The 12,838-nt window shown below is 42.5% G+C and overlaps 8 non-coding genes across 8 annotated transcripts; all 8 read left to right on the top strand.

Moving 5' to 3' along the window:
• Window positions 1-230: 230 nt before the first annotated feature.
• LOC124790954 lies at window positions 231-437 on the top strand. The gene has a single exon (XR_007016405.1). It is a non-coding gene; the product is annotated as a small nucleolar RNA U3 (small nucleolar RNA).
• Window positions 438-1,390: 953 nt separating this feature from the next.
• Window positions 1,391-1,509, top strand: LOC124791072. Its single transcript, XR_007016506.1, has one exon. It is a non-coding gene; the product is annotated as a U5 spliceosomal RNA (small nuclear RNA).
• A 2,410-nt stretch (window positions 1,510-3,919) lies between these two features.
• Window positions 3,920-4,126, top strand: LOC124790953. Its single transcript, XR_007016404.1, has one exon. It is a non-coding gene; the product is annotated as a small nucleolar RNA U3 (small nucleolar RNA).
• A 953-nt stretch (window positions 4,127-5,079) lies between these two features.
• LOC124791108 lies at window positions 5,080-5,198 on the top strand. The gene has a single exon (XR_007016536.1). It is a non-coding gene; the product is annotated as a U5 spliceosomal RNA (small nuclear RNA).
• Window positions 5,199-7,609: 2,411 nt separating this feature from the next.
• Window positions 7,610-7,816, top strand: LOC124790952. The gene has a single exon (XR_007016403.1). It is a non-coding gene; the product is annotated as a small nucleolar RNA U3 (small nucleolar RNA).
• A 953-nt stretch (window positions 7,817-8,769) lies between these two features.
• On the top strand, window positions 8,770-8,888 carry LOC124791071. The gene has a single exon (XR_007016505.1). It is a non-coding gene; the product is annotated as a U5 spliceosomal RNA (small nuclear RNA).
• Window positions 8,889-11,298: 2,410 nt separating this feature from the next.
• LOC124790951 lies at window positions 11,299-11,505 on the top strand. Its single transcript, XR_007016402.1, has one exon. It is a non-coding gene; the product is annotated as a small nucleolar RNA U3 (small nucleolar RNA).
• A 953-nt stretch (window positions 11,506-12,458) lies between these two features.
• Window positions 12,459-12,577, top strand: LOC124791070. The gene has a single exon (XR_007016504.1). It is a non-coding gene; the product is annotated as a U5 spliceosomal RNA (small nuclear RNA).
• The last annotated feature ends 261 nt before the right edge of the window (window positions 12,578-12,838 follow it).

Here is a 12,838-nt window from a genome sequence, read left to right as displayed (position 1 = left end):
GTTTACATACAGTCTCGCCTGAGGCAATGGTCTCTCATTTCGGAACGCAAGAAGCACTGGTAGCGCACAAAATAGCTGAGTGAGATCATGGCGGCCAAGTAAGAGTAGAAGTTGGTTCTTTGCAGAATGTCCGAGCTTGTAAATCGCGAAATGTGAAGAGTGTGTCGTATTCTCGTAGGGCGTGTTGACGGTCTCGTGGCATAAGTAGCGAGCGGTGATAGCTTGCAAGCAAGATCATACTTCACAGGATCATTTCTGTAGTATGTCTTCAACTCTCTCTAGTTCAAAGCTGGAGTAGACGTAACCACGATGATGAGTGGTAGCACTTTCCCTGAGCGTGAGGCTTGCGATCGAGATTCATCGCATCTTGGTTGTAATCGATGATCGTTCACCACATTCTGAGGGATGTGGGAAGGGAATAGCGCTTTCCGAGTGGTGGTTTTATTATATAGATTAGAAGCGTAAGTCATACCTTTGGTATCGGGACACGCGTCGTTGCAGAAATGTCGCTGCAGGTTGTGGAAGGACTTTGATTGCCACATGTCATGAAAGCTTTGTGGAAGTTTCTCGAGTGTCACGGGGACGAGCCATTTGATTTGGCCTGCTCTAAGTGCTAGGCTTGGATGACAACGACGTACTTTTGAGTTACAAGAATGAGTGAGCAACACAAGAAGAGTGCAATTGATGACCATAAAAAGCTGACACACAACACAGTCTTGATAATCACCACTAATGCATGATGTACGAAACATTTAGGAGGAGCACGTTTGGCTAGCAAACATGAATTGAGTGATTTGCAAGGCACTGTTATCTGCAAGAAGGAATGCATGAAATTGGCAAATGAATAAGACTGGTTCAAATACTATCGACAGAAATTTTATTTCTGTTGTCAACTAGTATTAATTAGATGTGTGGGAGTAGGGGGATATTTCCCTTGCACCATACATCTACATACACGTTGCGTCTGATGTGGCCTAGATTTGCGTACAAAGAACTGTCTAGTTGTCAGTTTTTTCAGTGAACGAGTGTGGTAGGGAGGAGAGAGATTAGTGTTAGATGCAGAGCAGTGCGGGCAGTTGTGTGTCGGACGTTGTATGTCGGACGGTGAGTCGCCGACAGGAATTAGGCGTGCTGCCATCTGTCGGCAGGTGAGGTAATGAAGCAGCTTGAATGGTGACAGAAATGATGGAAATAGTTAACTAAAGAGTAATAGCGACGACATTTGGCAGACACGTGTTTCAGCGTTGACAGTTAGTTTGGGGTGTGTGCTTGCATGACAGTGGAAGTCTGTTGACGGTAGAGAAGTAGACAAGACGGAAAGAATTTTCCGCGTTCTCGCGGAGAAGTAATAGAGAAGCAGCCATAAGTATTGAAGTGAGGGCGTTGATCGGCACTCTGGTTTCCCTTCAAAACGAATAAATCTTTCGCCTTTTACTAAAGATTTCCGTGGAGGGGAACATTAAATGAGTCTACAAGGTATTTTTCGTAGTGCTCGGCTATTGCTGAGCCATCATCACAAGTGAAAACGTAATGTAAGTAGCAAGAGGTAGATTGTGTTGTGTGAATGAAGGGCGTGGAGTAGCGGATGACGTTGGTTCAGGCAGATATTTGTTTTTTTAAAATTTGAAATTGTAATAGGCCGTGTCGTAGTATAATGAAACAAGTACATTTGCCCTGAAATGGCGTGCAGTGTGTTAGACGATTGTGTAAAGAGAGAGCTACAGGACTACCTGGAAACACTTGGTGAACCCTTGCCGTACCTCAGTTCTAGATGATTTGAGAGTGTTTACTTGCACTGCAGTTGCACAACAGCATATAAACTGATATTTGGAAGTGAATGATGAATGATAGGCTTTGTAAGAAATACTGGTATGTGATTAGTAGATTATGTTTTGAAACCCAAAATTATTTTTACCACAGAAGTTTGTGATTTGTAGGTATGATGTGAGTGAGCTTTGGGCCGAAGATGGTGGTTAGTTGGGCAGGATAAGTATTTAAATGGTTTTCAATAGAGTGGATATTAGTGACACTGGCTTGTTGCCATAATGTGTTTGTTCATAACAGTGTACTCAGTTGTGTAGAAGATTTAGGTGAGAAAGAGACAGTTGTTGAATATGACATAAATAGCTAGAAATGAAGTAAGTAGCAATTTCCTGCTAGGTGTAGTTTGGGTATGGTGTGTCTCAGTGAGAGAGAAATCTTGAAATTGAAGGGTTGTTCCTAGCTACAGTCTTGGAAACTATGTATCTGCTGTTGACTCCAATGTTTTCAAGATTACTTGTGTACAAAATTGGGCAGACTTTGCAGTTTCTTCTTCAGTAAATCAGTGGAAGGTGGTGCAGATAATGGTAAAAATGTTCAGTGCCTCCTGTGAGTTGTTGATGCTGCTTGTCTTTTAAGTAAAATTGATAGGGGCTCTTGATTGACCCAGCCATACACAGAGCTGGTGCATACTTGGCTTGAGAAGACTTTGGTCAGTAAATGATGAAATACCAACACAGTGCTCACAACAAAGCTCCTTTCCCTGCATTCTAGTTTCCCTCGGGTATAGAGTGACATGATATTGGCAGAGGATGTGCAGATAATCACTTTGATCAGGCTGTTTGTTTTTTTAATGCTCTTTTACCAGAATCCATGCATAGTGATAACTGTGTTCTCTGGTGGAACACGATGAGAACATTGTGTGAAGTGCACGGAAGTAGCTATTTGAGTATGTATGAAAATGTGAGGTAACCACTGTTACTCCTAAATTTCTGTGGAATAAAGTTTTCTGTATGTGTGTGTGTTTGAAAATCCCAGAGGTTCAAGTTGGTAGTTTATATGTTGCAAGCGAAAAAAGCTTTTTAGTAAACTGAGGCACTAGCATTAGTTTCCTGTTCACTGTGACAAGGAAGCTAGTATAAAAAGTAGTTTGTGGTTTTGCTTGCAAAGAAGTGCTCATGGGATGAAAGCACTGCTTGGGATTATTCTGAGATGATGGGGGGATTGCTAAACATGTAGCATTTTAGTAAGGAGCTTGTCGGAGTAGTTGTATAGTTGTAAAATTATTTGTTATTTTATGAGAAATTTCTTTATTCATAGCACATGGGCCATCATAGTTGAAGCATACAGATTGGCATGGCATGCGTAGGTCTGTAAAATGTCCTGACAGTGATGTTCATAGAGACTTGTTGTGTAGTTTGATTCTTCATCTGTTTAACAGTAGACATAAGAAATGTATTAGTGGAGCAAGTAGCTGTGAAATTACTGGTGTATGATTGATAGTATGGACGTGGCGCTGAATGGAAGTGTTTGTTCAGCTGTGGGTGTTTTCATAATTGCCATGTGAGGAAGAGCAATACTCGTGATAGGCGAAAAGAGATACAGAGAGAAACACATTTGTTGCGAGTATTGTATATCAGCAGCTCCAAGGGCGGGTATCAAGTAAGACGCAAAGTGAAACGAAAGAGGAAGTATGCATGAAAGAGGCCAAATATCGACAAGAGTTCGCACTGTTAGAGTGAGGTGAATGAGCTAGTGCTGTGCGAAAATTTTCGAAGAGAGAGGCGGTTTTAAAGAAAGCACAAGAGTCCTATGAATGCCCTCTTGTGTGTTTCTCTTTCAGTGGCTATTTGGCATGTCTGCTTGCGCCATAGAATGCTACTGTATGTGCCCCAGGCCGCCATCTAGCGGCCGGAGGTGCAAGCGGTGTTTACATACAGTCTCGCCTGAGGCAATGGTCTCTCATTTCGGAACGCAAGAAGCACTGGTAGCGCACAAAATAGCTGAGTGAGATCATGGCGGCCAAGTAAGAGTAGAAGTTGGTTCTTTGCAGAATGTCCGAGCTTGTAAATCGCGAAATGTGAAGAGTGTGTCGTATTCTCGTAGGGCGTGTTGACGGTCTCGTGGCATAAGTAGCGAGCGGTGATAGCTTGCAAGCAAGATCATACTTCACAGGATCATTTCTGTAGTATGTCTTCAACTCTCTCTAGTTCAAAGCTGGAGTAGACGTAACCACGATGATGAGTGGTAGCACTTTCCCTGAGCGTGAGGCTTGCGATCGAGATTCATCGCATCTTGGTTGTAATCGATGATCGTTCACCACATTCTGAGGGATGTGGGAAGGGAATAGCGCTTTCCGAGTGGTGGTTTTATTATATAGATTAGAAGCGTAAGTCATACCTTTGGTATCGGGACACGCGTCGTTGCAGAAATGTCGCTGCAGGTTGTGGAAGGACTTTGATTGCCACATGTCATGAAAGCTTTGTGGAAGTTTCTCGAGTGTCACGGGGACGAGCCATTTGATTTGGCCTGCTCTAAGTGCTAGGCTTGGATGACAACGACGTACTTTTGAGTTACAAGAATGAGTGAGCAACACAAGAAGAGTGCAATTGATGACCATAAAAAGCTGACACACAACACAGTCTTGATAATCACCACTAATGCATGATGTACGAAACATTTAGGAGGAGCACGTTTGGCTAGCAAACATGAATTGAGTGATTTGCAAGGCACTGTTATCTGCAAGAAGGAATGCATGAAATTGGCAAATGAATAAGACTGGTTCAAATACTATCGACAGAAATTTTATTTCTGTTGTCAACTAGTATTAATTAGATGTGTGGGAGTAGGGGGATATTTCCCTTGCACCATACATCTACATACACGTTGCGTCTGATGTGGCCTAGATTTGCGTACAAAGAACTGTCTAGTTGTCAGTTTTTTCAGTGAACGAGTGTGGTAGGGAGGAGAGAGATTAGTGTTAGATGCAGAGCAGTGCGGGCAGTTGTGTGTCGGACGTTGTATGTCGGACGGTGAGTCGCCGACAGGAATTAGGCGTGCTGCCATCTGTCGGCAGGTGAGGTAATGAAGCAGCTTGAATGGTGACAGAAATGATGGAAATAGTTAACTAAAGAGTAATAGCGACGACATTTGGTAGACACGTGTTTCAGCGTTGACAGTTAGTTTGGGGTGTGTGCTTGCATGACAGTGGAAGTCTGTTGACGGTAGAGAAGTAGACAAGACGGAAAGAATTTTCCGCGTTCTCGCGGAGAAGTAATAGAGAAGCAGCCATAAGTATTGAAGTGAGGGCGTTGATCGGCACTCTGGTTTCCCTTCAAAACGAATAAATCTATCGCCTTTTACTAAAGATTTCCGTGGAGGGGAACATTAAATGAGTCTACAAGGTATTTTTCGTAGTGCTCGGCTATTGCTGAGCCATCATCACAAGTGAAAACGTAATGTAAGTAGCAAGAGGTAGATTGTGTTGTGTGAATGAAGGGCGTGGAGTAGCGGATGACGTTGGTTCAGGCAGATATTTGTTTTTTTAAAATTTGAAATTGTAATAGGCCGTGTCGTAGTATAATGAAACAAGTACATTTGCCCTGAAATGGCGTGCAGTGTGTTAGACGATTGTGTAAAGAGAGAGCTACAGGACTACCTGGAAACACTTGGTGAACCCTTGCCGTACCTCAGTTCTAGATGATTTGAGAGTGTTTACTTGCACTGCAGTTGCACAACAGCATATAAACTGATATTTGGAAGTGAATGATGAATGATAGGCTTTGTAAGAAATACTGGTATGTGATTAGTAGATTATGTTTTGAAACCCAAAATTATTTTTACCACAGAAGTTTGTGATTTGTAGGTATGATGTGAGTGAGCTTTGGGCCGAAGATGGTGGTTAGTTGGGCAGGATAAGTATTTAAATGGTTTTCAATAGAGTGGATATTAGTGACACTGGCTTGTTGCCATAATGTGTTTGTTCATAACAGTGTACTCAGTTGTGTAGAAGATTTAGGTGAGAAAGAGACAGTTGTTGAATATGACATAAATAGCTAGAAATGAAGTAAGTAGCAATTTCCTGCTAGGTGTAGTTTGGGTATGGTGTGTCTCAGTGAGAGAGAAATCTTGAAATTGAAGGGTTGTTCCTAGCTACAGTCTTGGAAACTATGTATCTGCTGTTGACTCCAATGTTTTCAAGATTACTTGTGTACAAAATTGGGCAGACTTTGCAGTTTCTTCTTCAGTAAATCAGTGGAAGGTGGTGCAGATAATGGTAAAAATGTTCAGTGCCTCCTGTGAGTTGTTGATGCTGCTTGTCTTTTAAGTAAAATTGATAGGGGCTCTTGATTGACCCAGCCATACACAGAGCTGGTGCATACTTGGCTTGAGAAGACTTTGGTCAGTAAATGATGAAATACCAACACAGTGCTCACAACAAAGCTCCTTTCCCTGCATTCTAGTTTCCCTCGGGTATAGAGTGACATGATATTGGCAGAGGATGTGCAGATAATCACTTTGATCAGGCTGTTTGTTTTTTTAATGCTCTTTTACCAGAATCCATGCATAGTGATAACTGTGTTCTCTGGTGGAACACGATGAGAACATTGTGTGAAGTGCACGGAAGTAGCTATTTGAGTATGTATGAAAATGTGAGGTAACCACTGTTACTCCTAAATTTCTGTGGAATAAAGTTTTCTGTATGTGTGTGTGTTTGAAAATCCCAGAGGTTCAAGTTGGTAGTTTATATGTTGCAAGCGAAAAAAGCTTTTTAGTAAACTGAGGCACTAGCATTAGTTTCCTGTTCACTGTGACAAGGAAGCTAGTATAAAAAGTAGTTTGTGGTTTTGCTTGCAAAGAAGTGCTCATGGGATGAAAGCACTGCTTGGGATTATTCTGAGATGATGGGGGGATTGCTAAACATGTAGCATTTTAGTAAGGAGCTTGTCGGAGTAGTTGTATAGTTGTAAAATTATTTGTTATTTTATGAGAAATTTCTTTATTCATAGCACATGGGCCATCATAGTTGAAGCATACAGATTGGCATGGCATGCGTAGGTCTGTAAAATGTCCTGACAGTGATGTTCATAGAGACTTGTTGTGTACTTTGATTCTTCATCTGTTTAACAGTAGACATAAGAAATGTATTAGTGGAGCAAGTAGCTGTGAAATTACTGGTGTATGATTGATAGTATGGACGTGGCGCTGAATGGAAGTGTTTGTTCAGCTGTGGGTGTTTTCATAATTGCCATGTGAGGAAGAGCAATACTCGTGATAGGCGAAAAGAGATACAGAGAGAAACACATTTGTTGCGAGTATTGTATATCAGCAGCTCCAAGGGCGGGTATCAAGTAAGACGCAAAGTGAAACGAAAGAGGAAGTATGCATGAAAGAGGCCAAATATCGACAAGAGTTCGCACTGTTAAGAGTGAGGTGAATGAGCAAGTGCTGTGCGAAAATTTTCGAAGAGAGAGGCGGTTTTAAAGAAAGCACAAGAGTCCTATGAATGCCCTCTTGTGTGTTTCTCTTTCAGTGGCTATTTGGCATGTCTGCTTGCGCCATAGAATGCTACTGTATGTGCCCCAGGCCGCCATCTAGCGGCCGGAGGTGCAAGCGGTGTTTACATACAGTCTCGCCTGAGGCAATGGTCTCTCATTTCGGAACGCAAGAAGCACTGGTAGCGCACAAAATAGCTGAGTGAGATCATGGCGGCCAAGTAAGAGTAGAAGTTGGTTCTTTGCAGAATGTCCGAGCTTGTAAATCGCGAAATGTGAAGAGTGTGTCGTATTCTCGTAGGGCGTGTTGACGGTCTCGTGGCATAAGTAGCGAGCGGTGATAGCTTGCAAGCAAGATCATACTTCACAGGATCATTTCTGTAGTATGTCTTCAACTCTCTCTAGTTCAAAGCTGGAGTAGACGTAACCACGATGATGAGTGGTAGCACTTTCCCTGAGCGTGAGGCTTGCGATCGAGATTCATCGCATCTTGGTTGTAATCGATGATCGTTCACCACATTCTGAGGGATGTGGGAAGGGAATAGCGCTTTCCGAGTGGTGGTTTTATTATATAGATTAGAAGCGTAAGTCATACCTTTGGTATCGGGACACGCGTCGTTGCAGAAATGTCGCTGCAGGTTGTGGAAGGACTTTGATTGCCACATGTCATGAAAGCTTTGTGGAAGTTTCTCGAGTGTCACGGGGACGAGCCATTTGATTTGGCCTGCTCCAAGTGCTAGGCTTGGATGACAACGACGTACTTTTGAGTTACAAGAATGAGTGAGCAACACAAGAAGAGTGCAATTGATGACCATAAAAAGCTGACACACAACACAGTCTTGATAATCACCACTAATGCATGATGTACGAAACATTTAGGAGGAGCACGTTTGGCTAGCAAACATGAATTGAGTGATTTGCAAGGCACTGTTATCTGCAAGAAGGAATGCATGAAATTGGCAAATGAATAAGACTGGTTCAAATACTATCGACAGAAATTTTATTTCTGTTGTCAACTAGTATTAATTAGATGTGTGGGAGTAGGGGGATATTTCCCTTGCACCATACATCTACATACACGTTGCGTCTGATGTGGCCTAGATCTGCGTACAAAGAACTGTCTAGTTGTCAGTTTTTTCCGTGAACGAGTGTGGTAGGGAGGAGAGAGATTAGTGTTAGATGCAGAGCAGTGCGGGCAGTTGTGTGTCGGACGTTGTATGTCGGACGGTGAGTCGCCGACAGGAATTAGGCGTGCTGCCATCTGTCGGCAGGTGAGGTAATGAAGCAGCTTGAATGGTGACAGAAATGATGGAAATAGTTAACTAAAGAGTAATAGCGACGACATTTGGCAGACACGTGTTTCAGCGTTGACAGTTAGTTTGGGGTGTGTGCTTGCATGACAGTGGAAGTCTGTTGACGGTAGAGAAGTAGACAAGACGGAAAGAATTTTCCGCGTTCTCGCGGAGAAGTAATAGAGAAGCAGACATAAGTATTGAAGTGAGGGCGTTGATCGGCACTCTGGTTTCCCTTCAAAACGAATAAATCTTTCGCCTTTTACTAAAGATTTCCGTGGAGGGGAACATTAAATGAGTCTACAAGGTATTTTTCGTAGTGCTCGGCTATTGCTGAGCCATCATCACAAGTGAAAACGTAATGTAAGTAGCAAGAGGTAGATTGTGTTGTGTGAATGAAGGGCGTGGAGTAGCGGATGACGTTGGTTCAGGCAGATATTTGTTTTTTTAAAATTTGAAATTGTAATAGGCCGTGTCGTAGTATAATGAAACAAGTACATTTGCCCTGAAATGGCGTGCAGTGTGTTAGACGATTGTGTAAAGAGAGAGCTACAGGACTACCTGGAAACACTTGGTGAACCCTTGCCGTACCTCAGTTCTAGATGATTTGAGAGTGTTTACTTGCACTGCAGTTGCACAACAGCATATAAACTGATATTTGGAAGTGAATGATGAATGATAGGCTTTGTAAGAAATACTGGTATGTGATTAGTAGATTATGTTTTGAAACCCAAAATTATTTTTACCACAGAAGTTTGTGATTTGTAGGTATGATGTGAGTGAGCTTTGGGCCGAAGATGGTGGTTAGTTGGGCAGGATAAGTATTTAAATGGTTTTCAATAGAGTGGATATTAGTGACACTGGCTTGTTGCCATAATGTGTTTGTTCATAACAGTGTACTCAGTTGTGTAGAAGATTTAGGTGAGAAAGAGACAGTTGTTGAATATGACATAAATAGCTAGAAATGAAGTAAGTAGCAATTTCCTGCTAGGTGTAGTTTGGGTATGGTGTGTCTCAGTGAGAGAGAAATCTTGAAATTGAAGGGTTGTTCCTAGCTACAGTCTTGGAAACTATGTATCTGCTGTTGACTCCAATGTTTTCAAGATTACTTGTGTACAAAATTGGGCAGACTTTGCAGTTTCTTCTTCAGTAAATCAGTGGAAGGTGGTGCAGATAATGGTAAAAATGTTCAGTGCCTCCTGTGAGTTGTTGATGCTGCTTGTCTTTTAAGTAAAATTGATAGGGGCTCTTGATTGACCCAGCCATACACAGAGCTGGTGCATACTTGGCTTGAGAAGACTTTGGTCAGTAAATGATGAAGTACCAACACAGTGCTCACAACAAAGCTCCTTTCCCTGCATTCTAGTTTCCCTCGGGTATAGAGTGACATGATATTGGCAGAGGATGTGCAGATAATCACTTTGATCAGGCTGTTTGTTTTTTTAATGCTCTTTTACCAGAATCCATGCATAGTGATAACTGTGTTCTCTGGTGGAACACGATGAGAACATTGTGTGAAGTGCACGGAAGTAGCTATTTGAGTATGTATGAAAATGTGAGGTAACCACTGTTACTCCTAAATTTCTGTGGAATAAAGTTTTCTGTATGTGTGTGTGTTTGAAAATCCCAGAGGTTCAAGTTGGTAGTTTATATGTTGCAAGCGAAAAAAGCTTTTTAGTAAACTGAGGCACTAGCATTAGTTTCCTGTTCACTGTGACAAGGAAGCTAGTATAAAAAGTAGTTTGTGGTTTTGCTTGCAAAGAAGTGCTCATGGGATGAAAGCACTGCTTGGGATTATTCTGAGATGATGGGGGGATTGCTAAACATGTAGCATTTTAGTAAGGAGCTTGTCGGAGTAGTTGTATAGTTGTAAAATTATTTGTTATTTTATGAGAAATTTCTTTATTCATAGCACATGGGCCATCATAGTTGAAGCATACAGATTGGCATGGCATGCGTAGGTCTGTAAAATGTCCTGACAGTGATGTTCATAGAGACTTGTTGTGTACTTTGATTCTTCATCTGTTTAACAGTAGACATAAGAAATGTATTAGTGGAGCAAGTAGCTGTGAAATTACTGGTGTATGATTGATAGTATGGACGTGGCGCTGAATGGAAGTGTTTGTTCAGCTGTGGGTGTTTTCATAATTGCCATGTGAGGAAGAGCAATACTCGTGATAGGCGAAAAGAGATACAGAGAGAAACACATTTGTTGCGAGTATTGTATATCAGCAGCTCCAAGGGCGGGTATCAAGTAAGACGCAAAGTGAAACGAAAGAGGAAGTATGCATGAAAGAGGCCAAATATCGACAAGAGTTCGCACTGTTAGAGTGAGGTGAATGAGCTAGTGCTGTGCGAAAATTTTCGAAGAGAGAGGCGGTTTTAAAGAAAGCACAAGAGTCCTATGAATGCCCTCTTGTGTGTTTCTCTTTCAGTGGCTATTTGGCATGTCTGCTTGCGCCATAGGATGCTACTGTATGTGCCCCAGGCCGCCATCTAGCGGCCGGAGGTGCAAGCGGTGTTTACATACAGTCTCGCCTGAGGCAATGGTCTCTCATTTCGGAACGCAAGAAGCACTGGTAGCGCACAAAATAGCTGAGTGAGATCATGGCGGCCAAGTAAGAGTAGAAGTTGGTTCTTTGCAGAATGTCCGAGCTTGTAAATCGCGAAATGTGAAGAGTGTGTCGTATTCTCGTAGGGCGTGTTGACGGTCTCGTGGCATAAGTAGCGAGCGGTGATAGCTTGCAAGCAAGATCATACTTCACAGGATCATTTCTGTAGTATGTCTTCAACTCTCTCTAGTTCAAAGCTGGAGTAGACGTAACCACGATGATGAGTGGTAGCACTTTCCCTGAGCGTGAGGCTTGCGATCGAGATTCATCGCATCTTGGTTGTAATCGATGATCGTTCACCACATTCTGAGGGATGTGGGAAGGGAATAGCGCTTTCCGAGTGGTGGTTTTATTATATAGATTAGAAGCGTAAGTCATACCTTTGGTATCGGGACACGCGTCGTTGCAGAAATGTCGCTGCAGGTTGTGGAAGGACTTTGATTGCCACATGTCATGAAAGCTTTGTGGAAGTTTCTCGAGTGTCACGGGGACGAGCCATTTGATTTGGCCTGCTCCAAGTGCTAGGCTTGGATGACAACGACGTACTTTTGAGTTACAAGAATGAGTGAGCAACACAAGAAGAGTGCAATTGATGACCATAAAAAGCTGACACACAACACAGTCTTGATAATCACCACTAATGCATGATGTACGAAACATTTAGGAGGAGCACGTTTGGCTAGCAAACATGAATTGAGTGATTTGCAAGGCACTGTTATCTGCAAGAAGGAATGCATGAAATTGGCAAATGAATAAGACTGGTTCAAATACTATCGACAGAAATTTTATTTCTGTTGTCAACTAGTATTAATTAGATGTGTGGGAGTAGGGGGATATTTCCCTTGCACCATACATCTACATACACGTTGCGTCTGATGTGGCCTAGATTTGCGTACAAAGAACTGTCTAGTTGTCAGTTTTTTCAGTGAACGAGTGTGGTAGGGAGGAGAGAGATTAGTGTTAGATGCAGAGCAGTGCGGGCAGTTGTGTGTCGGACGTTGTGTGTCGGACGGTGAGTCGCCGACAGGAATTAGGCGTGCTGCCATCTGTCGGCAGGTGAGGTAATGAAGCAGCTTGAATGGTGACAGAAATGATGGAAATAGTTAACTAAAGAGTAATAGCGACGACATTTGGTAGACACGTGTTTCAGCGTTGACAGTTAGTTTGGGGTGTGTGCTTGCATGACAGTGGAAGTCTGTTGACGGTAGAGAAGTAGACAAGACGGAAAGAATTTTCCGCGTTCTCGCGGAGAAGTAATAGAGAAGCAGCCATAAGTATTGAAGTGAGGGCGTTGATCGGCACTCTGGTTTCCCTTCAAAACGAATAAATCTTTCGCCTTTTACTAAAGATTTCCGTGGAGGGGAACATTAAATGAGTCTACAAGGTATTTTTCGTAGTGCTCGGCTATTGCTGAGCCATCATCACAAGTGAAAACGTAATGTAAGTAGCAAGAGGTAGATTGTGTTGTGTGAATGAAGGGCGTGGAGTAGCGGATGACGTTGGTTCAGGCAGATATTTGTTTTTTTAAAATTTGAAATTGTAATAGGCCGTGTCGTAGTATAATGAAACAAGTACATTTGCCCTGAAATGGCGTGCAGTGTGTTAGACGATTGTGTAAAGAGAGAGCTACAGGACTACCTGGAAACACTTGGTGAACCCTTGCCGTACCTCAGTTCTA

Source organism: Schistocerca piceifrons, chromosome 3 (assembly GCF_021461385.2).
Source record: "Schistocerca piceifrons isolate TAMUIC-IGC-003096 chromosome 3, iqSchPice1.1, whole genome shotgun sequence".
Lineage (NCBI taxonomy): Eukaryota > Metazoa > Arthropoda > Insecta > Orthoptera > Acrididae > Schistocerca > Schistocerca piceifrons.
The sequence above is the reverse complement of the archived record's forward strand: the minus strand, read 5'-3'. Positions and strand labels throughout refer to the sequence as shown.